The following is a 15,252-nucleotide window of genomic DNA, read 5'->3' on the forward strand; positions in this document are numbered from 1 at the left end:
CTCTCAGATTAATATGATGTTACAGTTGTGGTGACTCTGACCTGCAGACAGGTTTATATTTATGAGGGAAAATCCTCTTCAGGTTTTAGACATTTAACTGTTAAATGGTTGAAAATAGCTTTTGAAAAAGTTCATTTCAAATTGACATTAGAATGGAAAACATTAATCTAATGTTTTTGAAAGGGGACATCGTGTATTAATTTGAAATATTAACATCTTATTTCAATGTTTCTTAGAATCATCCAAAGTCAAAGAAATCAACACAAATATAAACCCTTTTGCCAACAAAAACACCTCTGAGGTGCTCATACACAGAACAACAAAACTGTAATGGGTTCGCTCTCTCACCCAAGAATGGCACAAGTCTAGACTGGAACAGCTGAGAACTTTATTGACGACGTGCAGCAGCCCAAACAGACGGCAGGCAGCAGGTCAGGTTACCGGGGCAGAGATGAGGAGTAGTGGTCTGGGGCCGAAGGCAGGTTAGGCCCCAGGAGGTCCGTCGGGAAAGCTGAGCGTAATGCAAAGACAATCTGGCAGAGAGGCAGAGTGGAGGAGCTGGTTAAGGGGAGTCTGGGAGGAACAGATGAGTCTGTTTATCCTGATTAAGAGAGGTAAGCAGGCAGGTAGAGTGGGTGGTGGAGGGGAGAACCAGGAGTGGACTATGACAAAAACAAAACATGGATCTGACTTTCTACTTCATCCAGTTTGCATAGTGAACAAATCCGGTCTTCCTCAGGTGTGGCATTAAAGCTCACAGGTTTATATTTATGAGGGAAAATCCTCTTCAGGTTTTTACCATTTAAACTGTTAAATGGTTTGAAAGTAACTTTGGAAAACAGATTTCTATTAATATGAAAATTACATTTTAATTGCAAGCAGTTTATCAATCAATCTTGTATTTTTGAAAGGGGACATCATATCTTAATGAATATTTGTTAACATAATAAATGTTAACATGCAGATTGTGGTTTGTGGTTTTTTTCATTTATTTATTTATTTGCGTGTCGAATTGAAAGAAACTGCACTTCGGTTTGTCTAAGAAGATGTTTGGCCTCTTATCTCAGGGGCTTCATCAGTTCATCAGTCCTCACTAGTCTGACAGACAGTGGAGTAGGACCCAGGTATTTAACCTCTGTAGGAGTGTTCACAAAGCTCCTTGTGACAACAGCCCATTAGAGGAGTTCCACTGACTATTGTTAGTCCGCTACTGTAGACACATTTGTGTATCATTTCTGTTGTGGAAATTCTCTGTTCCTGGTGAAGAATGAAATGGAGACTTTTTCCGGCTGACAAGTTTTTATTTTCTTTGCAGGGCTTGTTCAGGGCTCTACCTGCAGACTGAGCTAAAACACTGACAGCTGGGTTAAATGTCATGTGTTGGTCCAACGTCAGGACATTTATACTGATCAGTGTAGGACAGCAGTACTGTCCCAAGATTAACAACATTCAACTTGGCCTAAAATTCACCACTTGTGTTTTGTCTTGCTTCTCCATTAGTCTCCACTTCCAGCACCATTTTGGAACAATGTTCAGCATAACCAGAACATTTTTTCTTTCTTAGCCAACAGAATAGATCATCCACATGTAACATGGCTGTATTGGCTGAGTTTGGGATATTTCAGTCATAATGCAAATTTACTTGAATATCAAACAGATTGTCAGAACTAATGCTTTCATTTTCCAAGGAACCTTCCCACCTGGTCCATTATTAGAATAATAATGTTTACATGAACCACTGACCCCAAAGCAGTTACATGAATGTACATGAGCAACACACTGCAGCAGTGGAAATAAGGTGGCTCCAAACATACCTAATGTAAACATCAGCACCTCAGGAAAACATCCATTTTGCTGTGATTGTGTAGCAAAGCTTTAGTCCAATCAGCTGCAGTGGTTTGGTTCCACACTAAGATAAGGATTGGCTCTAAGGGCTGGTCTGCTGGGGGAGCAGTTGCCCCGTTGCCCTCCTCTCTCTGCTGCAGGAAACATGTTTGCTCCGTCTGCCTCGCTGATCTCCCAGCTATGTTAAATATCAGTCTCAGGATTCTGTGGACTGATATCAGATCATTCAAATGAAGATCAGTCAGAATCTGGAAAATCAACAATTTATTTACATATTTAATTTTTAACCCATCCTTATAATCCATTAAAGATGACATAGATCAGAATAGATTCTGCATATTTAAGTATGATTTCCACATTCAGCTATTCATGTTTCTTCAAATATATCATTAATGATGAGTTATGTTTTCTGTGTAGAACTTTAGGAGGTTGTGTAGTTGACAGTTTGACTGGTTTTAGAGTGGACTTACCTGTCAGAGCTAACAGATGGAGGCTCCAGTCAAACTTAAGTCGCACACTTCAGCGTCCAACAAACGTCACCATTGGCCGGTAAAGCTGTCAATGAAATGTATGTTTTTGATTGACAGATTCATCAGCCATTCATGTGGCCCCTTACATTCCTCCACACTTACACCGTTGGCGACCGTCGTCACTATGGCAACAATAAACAACACCTTTCGCAAAGGTGGCATGTAACATACGGTCACATAGTTTATGTTCATTCAAACAATTAACTTTGCTAAGCAGGATGCTAACCCTAACCCAACGTCAGATCAGCCTCAAAATTCAACACACAGATTTCATAACTGCACATTCAGCAATTTGTATGTTCCGTAAATTTTTCTTACAAGTGTGTCTCAAAATCACATTTGTGAAGTCCGAGATACGAGTACAAAACTGTGAAATACGACTACGAAACTGCAAAATATGAGTACGAGAGCCCCCATGAGAGTTCATTCATTATGAGATTGTTCTGACTCTGTACAAAAAAGTGCAAGGGAAATGCCCCCACCCCAAATTCCATCCCTGACCAGAAGACCATCTCTGCGTTATACAAGAGATCATATGTGTCAGAATCAGAGATAGAAATAAAGTTTGGCTGACTCTGCTGTTTGGTTATTTCTGATGTGTTCAAATCACAATGTTGACAGTTTGAGTCAGTTCAGGTTTTTTACAGTGTTGTTTCATTTTCTCATTAAATCTTGTCACTGTTTGTATTTGACTGTTGTGAAGCTGCTTCCTGTTGGTTCAGCTGTCTGACTTTCATTTTCTCAACTTCTACTTTCTAAACCTTCAGCTCTGAACAGATGATGAAACATTGAACATTAGAAACAATGCTTTCAAGCAGGAACTTTGTCTCCTAAAGTCACATTTTTTATTCTTTACTCAGGTTGATGGACTGCAGGTTGTCAGAGATCAGCTGTTCTTCTCTGGTCTCAGCTCTGAAGTCCAACCCCTCCCATCTCAGAAAACTGGACCTGAGTTGGAACAACCTGAAGGATTCAGTACTGATGTATCTGTGTGGTTTTCTGGAGAGTCGTCACTGTAAACTGGAGACTCTGAGGTCAGACTCATGTTTTATTTCTGCTCTCAGATTAATATGATGTTACAGTTGTGGTGACTCTGACCTGCAGACATCAGGCTGATATTATACTGATCCTCACTGAGGTTCTTCATGCTGATGTCAGTTTTCTTCTTCTCTGGTTTAGTCCAGTCAGTGTGGCAGAGAAATGTTGAACTACAGATGTAAAACTTAAAAAAATAAATAAAAATCCTTCAGTGTTTCAATGACAGGAAATATTTTTCCTGACCAACATGGACAAATATATATTCAGTGGGGTCGGAATCATTCACTCTGGAACAATTCGATTCGATTTGGATTTTTGGGGCTTTGATTTGATTCAAAATTGATTCTTTATTCAAAATGATTTTCGATTCATAGTCATTTCTGCTTCAATCTGTAGGTGTGCAAAGGATCCTCATGATCTACTTCAGTCTGCTTTGCAAGACAAAATGATTAATGGAGACATTAAAGTGTCTTTTTCACATTTAAGTTTCAAACATTTATCCATGCTCAGATGGAATTGTTGCAAATGCTGTTTAATACAATATCTTTATTAATATATTTATTCAAAATAAAAGTGTCTCTTTAAAAAAAAAAATAGCAGTTAAACATGCTGCCTTTTACATTTTAAGGAAAGTGCCTTTTCAAATGTGTGTGGACCAAAACTGCTACTCTGAGCAGCAAGCTATAAAATAAGTCATGTCAAGCTCAGTAAAAACCAAAATGAGTCAGAATCTTTGCCTGCAACGAGGACGGGGCCTGTTGAATCTCTCTTTCCTCCATTATTGTAGTTTCCTCCTTGTTTTGGTGCATGCGTATGTTCCAGAACCAGCTCTGTGGTGACGTCAGACAGCGTCTTTGTCAGCATTGTTTTATTTTTTAAATTGATTTTGGGACATTTTGAATTGATTCTGAATCATAGTAAATTATTATTATTTTTTGTGTTCCAACACGACTATAAAGTCATGTGACTCAAGCTGACTGAAAGATTCAGACCAAACTCAGCATGTTAAACGTGGTCACCGCTGAATTAAGTGAAAACGTTCCAGATGTTGTGAATCATGTGTTGACTTGATGAAACATTGAACGCTTTCAAGCAGGAACTTTGTCTCCTAAAGTCACATCTTTTATTCTTTACTCAGGTTGGAGAACTGCAGTTTTAACTTTGGAAAACAGATTTTTATTAAATTGAAAAAGACGTTTTAATTGCTTGCAGTTTATCACTCAATCTTGTTTTTGTGAAAGGGAACATCATATATTCATATATAGTTGCATGTTAGTATACAGATTTTAGTCTGTGGTTCATTTCATTGATTAATTTGTGTGTCATTCATAAAAATGTCCAACCCACATGGGTTTATAAGACATATTTAATCATCCAGTGGCTGTTGTAACAACCTGAACTCTCATATATCTGCATATAAACAAAAATACATTATTTTCCTTTTCTCTAGTCATAATGGTACATTTTAAACAAAACAATCAACCAAAGAAAAATATTTTGCCTTCTTTCCCAAACCACAGAAATAAAATCAGCTACCACAGGAATCCCTTCACTAAAACATAATTCGCTCTGAACAGATGACAAAACACTTTCAAGCAGGAACTTTGTCTCCTAAAGTCACATCTTTTATTCTTTACTCAGGTTGGAGAGCTGCAGGTTGTCAGAGGTCAGCTGTTCTTCTCTGGTCTCAGCTCTGAAGTCCAACCCCTCCCATCTCAGAGAACTGGACCTGAGGTGGAACAACCTGAAGGATTCAGGACTGAAGGAACTGTCTGATCTTGTGGAGAGTCCAGACTTCAGACTGGAGACTCTGAGGTCAGACTGATGTTTTATTTCCGCTACAGTTGGACTCAGTTCATGTTCCTTTCAGTAATATTGTCTAACTCTAACCCTCAGTGAAGCTGTGAGAGGAGAACAGAAACAGATTTCAGGATTAGACAGAGAGAAAACAGTCAGCCAATCAGATCAGTCAGAGGACTGTTGTGATCATGTGACCATCAAAAAAGAAGCAGATTCCAGCTGAAGAACTCAGAGATGTTCAGATTCTGGTCCTCGTCCATCAAACTGTCAGATCTGAGCTGAGACTGTTTGTTCTCTGATCAGGTTCATCTGTCACAGCTCTGAGATCAGTCTGACTGAAAGCTGCACATCACTGATCTTCTTTCATCACACTGTCACCATGTGGTCTGTCTGTCTGTCTGTCTGAGTCTCTCTGTTTAAATGGACCTTCAGTAAATCATCAGTAAAGTGATGAACCTTCATGACTCAGCACTTTATCTCCACTGTGGACTCAGAGAAATGTGCTGAGTCAGCAGACTTGAGGTCTGTGAGTTTCCAGCTCAGTGTGTTCACTCCAACACGTTAACATGAGCTGAGAGGAAGCAGCTGCTGCACATCTGGACTGAACAGGACTGAAGTCCCTGCAGGTCTTTATGCTGGATCTGCATCACTGACTGACAGCTGATGGACAGAGTCAGGAAACACTGATGGATCTGCTCTCTTCTTCTTCTCTCCACAGGTGGAAGTGGCGGCTGTGAAGAGAAACCTCTTCACAACACGTGTGTGTTGACGGAGGATCAGCTGCTTCCTGATGATCCAGATGTTGCAGCAGCAGCTTGTCCAGACTCTGGACCATGTTCCTGGGAGGTGGAGAGGAGAGCTTCATCCAGCAGAGACTGACAGAGGAATCAGAACTGGTCTGAGAACAGAGTCCAGTCCACCATGATCCCAGAGACTCCTCAAGTCCTCCTCTCCTCTCAGCCAGCTCCTCCAAACTCCACCTGGGGTTTAGGTTCAGCTTCTTCTGGACCCCTTGGGCTGCTTTGGGGACATTTCTAGAAGCATTTTTTTTGTTCGTATAAAACATTTCTATGTGAAATATTTAACTGTCAGTCAGCACTGATTAAACCTTTAAATTGGCCCTTTCTTCACTTCATAAAATGTAATTGTGTTTTTTTTTTTTTTAATCATTATCTCAACTAATTCTTACTTTTAGCATGTTCCAAAAAAAGTATGTAAATACATAACAGGATGCTGAAAGAGCAGAACTCAGAGGACATTCCAATTTTTATTTCGTGTACTAAAAGACCTTTGTAAGACAAACAATGTCCTGTTTTAATCTGTGTGTGTGTGGTGATGATGCGGCCAAACCACAATCAGTCCTCAGTCTCATGAGAGGAGATTCTCAGCGATCACTGTTGGCTTCTTGTTATTTGTCACAGCACTTTAGGTGAAAAAATCCATCCATGCGTCCTGAGAGAGCCAGTTTATCAGAACCATCTGCATGCCACATACAGTTCGCTCCCATTGAGTAGCAGCTTCTTCTTAGAAACCTTCTGCGTGCTCTCTCATTCATCACATCATCTCTCTTCACTCGAAGATTGGACTTTTGTCTGAGTACCTGCCACATCGTCCGATAGCCAAACAGTTGTCCAGGTCCACGAAGTTCCAACCTGATGGCGTTTGGAGAGGAATCATCCTTTTAAGAGTCCACAGGCTGATGTTTGCACCGTGTAAACTTCACATCATGCTTCAGTAGATCAGGTGCTGCTACCTCCGGATCTGTATATAATGGGAGTGTTTTCCCTCTCTGAGCTTTTAAATCAGCTCCATGTGGCGCCATCAATCCATGTTTATCTGCTAAATAACAAGATATCATTCATTTCACACACACACATATTTACTTCCATATTTTACAGATATATCCACACACGTACCTGGACCTGTTTCCTTTCGGCCCACAGTTCTTTTGACTTTGACTTTCTGTCCTCCATGAATTGTTTATATGATGTTCATGGTTGTTCTGCTGGAATGAACGGAGTTCCGTATCAAAACAGAAAGTTAGCAGCAGCTAAAACAATCAGCAACAATTGTGCGTTTAGCATAACTGAAAGCCTAAAATAAAAAAATAAAATAAAAAGCAACACATACTATCTAAACGCGTTGCTATTCCGTGAAGACAACGATTGGCTGCTAAATGAAACGGTGCACTTTAATTCACTGCATGTCTGACAGCGGCTTCAGCTAGTTAGCGCGATGCTACACTTAGCTTGTTTAGCATTTTCCGGCTGTTTATTAGAATTCTCCTGTGCGCGTGCTCCTTCCGTCTGGTCCGTTCATCAACGTTAAACATTCTACAGATCGTCCGCACGGAAAACACAACCGCGTAAATTGGCTCAAGTTGTTTCCACAAAACGGCCAAAACATCATTTACTCCATGCTGCCATAAACCTTCACTCCGCAAAGATTTCCCGCCACACAAACCGATACAAACTTTTTGAGCTCACAGTCAATCTTCTTCTGGATCACTTCCGGCATTTGGTACATTCCCCTTCCGGAAGATTCTGTCGTTTGGAAATTTGTTTCGGGATTTGTAAAAGTGTTCTGCCACTTGTAAATTTGTTTTTTAAAATATAAATTTATTTTGTCTGTGGTAAGAGTGTTTTTATTATGTAATTTTGTTGAATAAAAGATAAAAATGTTTCCCAACATGTACATTTGTTTCACGCTTTGTAAAGGTGTTTCGCACTTAGTAATTTTGTTTTGCACTTACCAGCCACCATAGTTTCCGAGTTGATCGAACTAACTCATATCTGCTGTTCTGTCTTTACATGAGACAGGCAGGAAGTTGGACTTTCTAAAGCAAAGAGAATCCGGTTGATTTTCAAAATAAAACTGCTGTCTGCGAGCAGGACGCCGCTGACCAGAGAGAGTTAACTTCTGTCACTGAGCTATTAAAGAAAAACGAAAGAAAGATATCACGTGGTGTAACTTCACTTCCTCCGTGGAAAAACAAACAGAGAATAAAGTTATTTCCTCCCAGTTTCTATCCAGAATCATCATCAGCACAGCTTCTGTCAGGAACATCTGTTTGTTGCTGACAACATCTGGATTACAGATGACACATCAGGCTGATATTATCTGTGTCATGGTGTTCAGAGATTTCAGCAGCTCACATCCAACACAGAGACTCTGAGCAGGCCCACCTGGTCTTAGACCCAGACCCAGACCTAAATCCAAACCCAGGAGACTTCCTCTTTTCAGGAATCAACTTCTACCATCTGTCCACTAGATGGAGATAACTGAGCATCAACTGAGAACTGAGTTCTTCATCATCTGGAAACAGACAGCATTGTTTTCTTCAGCTGGAGCTCTTTGTTCAAATCTACATTGAGATTCAGAGCCAAATGTTTTTCCTTTCCTGGATTTACTTCATCATTTCAGTCACTCTGTGGATTCAGCTGACAAATGCAATGACAAAACTTTATTGATTCAGTCTGGTCAGCAGAATATAACCTGATGAAATCAGCAACATTAAACTGATGTTTCTACATGAATGCATCACTGATTCTAAAACCATAAACTGAACATGAATCCAGCACTCAGTGTTACAGCAGCACACCTCTGTTACTGTGGAGCTGTGTCTCTTTTCTACTTTATTATAGATGACAGAAAAAAACTCCAGATAAGAAGGAGCTGTACATGCAGTGACTAGTTCTCCTGCTCAGGTATCGTCTCTCAGGGCATCATGTGTTGTCTTTGTGTGTCTTTGTGTCCGATGCTTCACAGCTCACACGCCAAAGTACGTGCTGGCCTTCATGGCTCACCTGTACAGATCAGAGAGCTCAGCTTGCTGCAGAGCTGTTATAACGCTCCAAAGCAGGAGGTGGAAATGACTTTTCCTGTTTCAGTCACTGTGGGAGCAGCCTGGTCCAAAAGGGTTGGATTAAGGCTCTGAATGAATCCTGGAGTGTTCTGGGTGGGAAGTGCCATCTCAGGCTCCCTTTAAAAACCAGACAGGCTTGAAGAGCAGCTGATTGCTGTGATGATGAACTCTGAGTTCCTGATGATTCTCTTGGAGGAACTGAACGGTTCCTGTGATCCATGTTTGTCTCATTCAGACTGCAGCCTGAAGTCCCGGGGACATCATGCTACTGAACAGATCAGTGGAACTGAAATAAACTGACAGTCCAACAGGAGGCAGGAAGAAGAAAATAAAGGCCACAGACAACAATTCATCTGAAGATATTCAGCACTAATGCTGAGAAACGTTCAGCATCATCATCGGTCAGGCCATCACATGTTTTCTTCCCTTTTTCCCTCTTGGAGCAAACAATTCTTGGTTACAGAAAACAACCAGAGCATGATGGAAACATAATGAGTGTGCAGACTGATGGACTTTCAGGAACTAAAAGTGATTTAGACAGTAAAGTCCAGATCTGTCTCCAATATGGTACTGGTGGAGACTCCAGAGCTGAGAAGTGAAGCCAACAGTGAAGTGTCTCAGTTTCTAGTTTCAAGTCTGCTTCAATACATTTTTCCCAGAGACACTGAACCAGAACAGATCCAGAACCCAGCATAGAGAGGTTCAGTGAATGTGGTGTTGAAGGTGTGGAGGTGGATCAGTGAGTCAGAGGAGACTCTGTAGAAGGACAGAGAGCCAGCAGGACAGTCCACATACACTGCTACTCTATTAGAGACAGAGGAGGAGGAGGAGAGGGACGTTTTTCTCTTGTTGTGCCAGACAGAGTAACCATCATAATCAGAGCAGGTTAGAGTCCAGGACTGATCATTGTGTCCAAATACACAGTCAGCACTGTATCCTTTCCTTCTGATTCCTTTGTAGCTCACTGAGATATAAACCAGTCCACTCCACTCAACCTCCCAGTAACAGCGACCAGTCAGACCATTTCTACACAGCAGCTGAGGACAGATATTAAATCTGTCTGGATGATCAGGATATGACTGATCCTTTCTCACACGTGTCACCTTCCTGTTGTTGTCAGACAGTTTGAGGTTTCTGTGGATTGTGTTTGTGTCCAGTTCCAGTTCACAGACATCTGATGGAGAGAACAAGAAACAACAGCTGCAGTTTATCATCTGTTCATTTATCAACAACTTTACTGAAAGTGAATCATTCAAACTTACATTTCATCACCTGTGAATAATGTTTGACTACATTTAAATGAAAAGCCAACAATCCAGTTAGAACATCAACAGTTACTGAACATGAGAGTCAAGATGTCAGCAATGTTCTGCTTTTTATCTGCTGTGGAGTCAAAGATGACGGCTGATGGACATCCACATCAATAAACACATGAAGTGTTGATCCTGAATGAAACTCATCTTTGTACTTCAGTCAGAAATGTAAAAATTTAGTGTAACATGAGCAGCTGAGTTTTCATGAATCAAAGTGAAAACACACTCACACTTCCTCAGACCAGGTCTCAGTCTCTGTGGTCCACCATGGTCCACCCTGGAGGAAGAAACAGAGTCAGGATCAACTTGATCCACCATCAAACATGAAGCAGAGTTCCTCAGAGCTGTCCAGACCTGAGAGTGTCCAGTCTCCAGTCTGGATCCTCCAGTCCAGCAGACAGAAGCTTCACTCCTGAGTCTCCTGGATGATTGTAGCTCAGGTCCAGTTCTCTCAGATGGGAGGGGTTGGAGCTGAGAGCTGAGGCCAGAGAAGAACAGCCTTCCTCTGAGACCAGGCATCCTGACAGACTGAACAAACACATACACAAAAAAGAAATGTTTTGTGAAAATAATGTCAGATGAAAGAACTGTTGAATAAAATTAAGAAAACAGCTTCACTTTCTACACTAACAGAACAATATCATGCCATCTGCTCCGCTTCAGTGGAACCTTATGTACAAAACAATACTTTCCTTTTCTATAAAGGATAAGGTTATGGTTTAAGGGGGGGAAGAAAAAAAGTGTCTAATACTCTCAACCAGAGAAGAGCTCAACCAATTTTATCTGAGATTTGACTCTAAGGACTTTTCTGAAAATCAATTCAAATTCAGGGCTGCTGCAGTAAGCAGCCTGATTCAGATAGATGAAATCAGTGTGTGGAACATTTTTGAAAAGATGAACCTAATGGCAACAGGTCGACTACTTAAATGTTGTGTCCCATTCTTAAATGAAATCTTTACATTTTTCAGGGGTCCTTGTTACTTAAAATTTCCTCATAATGGAAACAACCCATTATTGTTTCAATGGCAAAGGTACCAACCCCAAAGATATTAAATGATTATCGTCTTGTGGCCCTCACCTCAGTGGTGATGAAGAGTTTTGAGCCCCTGGTTAAAAAACGTTTGCTTTCAATGACACAGACAATGAAAGGAAATCACATGCACGTCTATGCTTTGCTGACTTTTCATCAGCCTTTAACTGTATGCAGTCTCATGTTCTTGCTCAGAGGCTTTCAGAAATTCCCAGCATTGATTTTGGAACCACATGTTGGTTAGTTGATTTTCTGACGAGGCTGCAGAGAACTGGTGTTAAAGAAACCCCGTCTGAGGCCTTATTGCGTTCCACAGGTTCACCTCAGGAGTGTGTATTGACACCGCTTCTGTTCTTCCCTGACACCAATGATTGTAAGAGCATGTTTGAGTCAAGGTTTATCATAAAATTTGAAGATGTGATTGTTAGCCTCCTGCAGGACCACAAGGTGGGCCATGGACCTGTCATTTACTATTTTGTTAAATGGTCTGATGACCCTTACCTGCAGCTTAACATGTCTAAAACAAAAGAGATGATCCTCGACTTCTGCAAGAACCCTCCTGTCAAAGCCCAAACAAAGCCCAGGTACAGCAGTGGAAATAGTGAGTCAGTGTAAGTACTTAGGTACCATCCTGAATGACAGACTGTCCTTTGAGATAAACTCAGATGTCATTTGTAACAAGGCTAAAGAAGGCTGTTTTATCTGATGAAACTGAGGTGATTTAATGTTGACAAAAAGCTTCTTAAAATATTTTATTCGTCTGTTACTGACACCATTTTAACTTTTGCTTTTATCTGTTGGTTTGATAACCTCAGCATTTCAAATAGGAACAAGCTGAGGAATGTGGTCAAACTGAAAAAAGAAAAAAAAAACATTGGCACCAGCCTCAATGATCTGAGAAAGGTGTATCAAGCTAGAGCCACTCAGAGGGCAAAGACCATTCTGGAGAACTCTCTCCATGGAGAGTTTCAGCTTCTCCCTTCTAAGAGAAGGTACACTTTCCCCAGTAGGGCTAAATAAAAAATCTTAATTCCTTTGTTCCATCTGCCATTTGATTTTTAAATAAGCTGTAGGTGAGCTTGTTGGGAGTGATACACCCGTGAAACTGTGATGACTGTATTATGTATTTTATATTTGTACTAATAATTTTATTGTCATGTAAGATTTGATTGTTTTAACTTGAGTTGTAAACCAAATTGCCCTTTGGGAACATTAAAGATTTTCAAAATCAAATTTTTCAAAAATCAAACAGCTGACTCTGATGACTGTGCAGACAGCTGAGTATAAAATATCACCATTTTCATAGGTGCAGTTACAATTAACCAGAAAAAAACTCAGATAAATGAAGAGAAGTGATCAATCATATATAATCTGGTCTTTAGACACTGCAGCAGGAACAACAAGCACTCATGAGGAGGTGACATAGGTGACAAAAGTACTCATATTCTGTACTGAAGTAGAAGTAAAGATACATGTGGAAAAAAACACTCTGTTAAAAGAAATACAGATTCAACTTCTTTACTCAAGTAAAAGTAAGAAAGTACAGGCTCTGAAATGTACTTTCAAAGTAAAAGTAAAAAGTAAATATGAATTTTTGCCATTTGCCGTACATCCTTAAAAAGTCTAAGCCCCCCAAGCAAAAATAAAAATACTGTAAGCAGCATCCACAATCAACTGTTGCATTGCTATGCCATTGCTGGGAGAGCTGTCAAAACTGTAACATATGTATGAAACCAATCAAATCACGCATTACGAAAAAGCTGCACATGCGTGTCCATGTGTGACCAACAGACAGTTAAAATTCATAAGCCCCCCAATGAAAAATCCAGCCCCCTCTAGCTCCCCCACCGTTACTGAATACAAGTTATCAGTTCTCTCTATCTGCGCTCTCCCACTCACCCTTCTCCCTCTTTCCCTCTCTAGTCTGTCTGTGGAGGTTTTTTTTTTTAAGTAATGAGCCTGTTTTTACAATGTAAGGAGTAGAAAATACATATTTTTGTGTAGAAATCTAGGGAGTAAAAGTAAAAAGTCGTCAGAGAAATAAATACTCAAGTAAAGTACAGATACCTGAAAAATCTACTTAAGTACAGTAACAAAGTAATTGTACTTCATTACTTGTCACCTCTGATGAGCTGCATGAATTAAAGAAGCTGCTACTTTTTAGAGAATCAGCAGCAACAAAGAAACACTGAAAGAAAACACAAAGATAAACAGCAGAGCAACACAACAGCTGAACCACAAACACACTGATTAAAGTAAAGACAGTAACACAAACACAGTATAGTGATGCATTGATTCTGCTCTGTGTTCAACCAGGTTCATTCATCCACAGAGCATCATATCAGCAGTCCACTCAACCTCTGGTGTCTTTGAGCCCCTTAAATATTTTCCTGAATGAGAACTCCATCATCACAACTGTGACAGATGCCAAAAGCAGCAGAAAGGTTGTGTTTTGTGTTGTATTTTACACTGATGACAATCTCCCAAATCTAAAGACATCTTCAGTTCATTTTACTTCATTTAATGAAAAATCATAAAAATATCTAAAAATTCTTGACAAAAACATGAATTCTGACCTGAGAGTTTCCAGCTCACAGTGTGGACTCCTCAAACCAACAGACAGCAGCTTCACTCCTGAATCCTGCAGGTTGTTGTTACTCAGGTCCAGATCTCTCAGACTAAAGGACTGGGAGCTGAGGACTGAGGACAGAGCTTCACAGCTTCTGTCTGAGAGGTTACAGAGGCTCAGTCTTTAGAGGATTACAGAAAGAAAAACTATCATGCGATTTGAACACTGCAGTGATATATATACACACATTATTCATTATTATTATTATTCATTATTCAAAGTAAATAGCAGGTCATTGTATAATCAATATGAAACAGTTGATCAGCAGGGTTGGCCACCTTTCAGAGCTGAACTAACACCAGTACTGCTACCTGGTGTTTGGTACCCGTACTCAACGGTATTTCATTTAGGTACTTTACTGTGAATGTGTAACGCTTGAATAATCAACTTAAACATGAAATTATTATCATAAAAACGTGCAAATAGTTTTTGCTCTTTTATTTTGAAAATTCTCAACACAATAAAAAACATAAGGAAATATAAACATAAAATTCATGTTTACCCTTTAAATATAAATATAGACCCTAAACCTTTGAACACTAAAATAAACCTAAGACTGACAAAAAAAAAAATAAACAACAAAAACACTTAGAATAATATCAGAGGTACTTCTTTTTAGTTTTAGGGTTCTTTTTTTGAAAGACAAGCATGTTGACCCTTTCTGGTTGCAGCTGTGCTCACTCAACACTTTGTGTGTTCCCAGCATATCAAACACCTGCAATCATGCACCTTTAAAAATAGTTTATGCTTCACCAGATGCTTCCGGAAATTTCAAGTATTTCCACCACTAGCTTTTATTTTGCTCGACAAATATTGTACTGGGCATCAGCATGTATTTACCAATGTGTCACCTTGAAGTGAACTGGTAATCGGAATTAACAAAATTATTTGGTAGATCAGCGTCTGCTATAGTACTGAACCCTACTGAGCACAAACCTGAGTCCTCTAAGTCTACAGTCGGGACTCTCCAGTCCAGCAGACAGAAGCTTCACTCCTGAATCCTGCAGGTTGTTGTTACTCAGGTCCAGATCTCTCAGACTAGAGGACTGGGAGCTGAGGACTGAGGACAGAGCTTCACAGCTTCTGTCTGAGAGGTTACAGCAACTCAGTCTGAAGAGGAATCAGAAAAACAAGAGGAGAAAATCACATATATGTTTTTGACAAAGAAAAAAATTTGGTTGATATAGATGGATTTATTTGTA

At 40.0% G+C, this 15,252-nt stretch overlaps 1 pseudogene; it reads right to left on the minus strand.

The window, feature by feature from the left end:
* The window catches only part of LOC115053648 (NACHT, LRR and PYD domains-containing protein 12-like), a 135,799-nt pseudogene that overhangs the window by 118,558 nt on the left and 1,989 nt on the right, over positions 1-15,252 (minus strand).

This window comes from Echeneis naucrates, chromosome 2, assembly GCF_900963305.1.
Source record: "Echeneis naucrates chromosome 2, fEcheNa1.1, whole genome shotgun sequence".
Lineage (NCBI taxonomy): Eukaryota > Metazoa > Chordata > Actinopteri > Carangiformes > Echeneidae > Echeneis > Echeneis naucrates.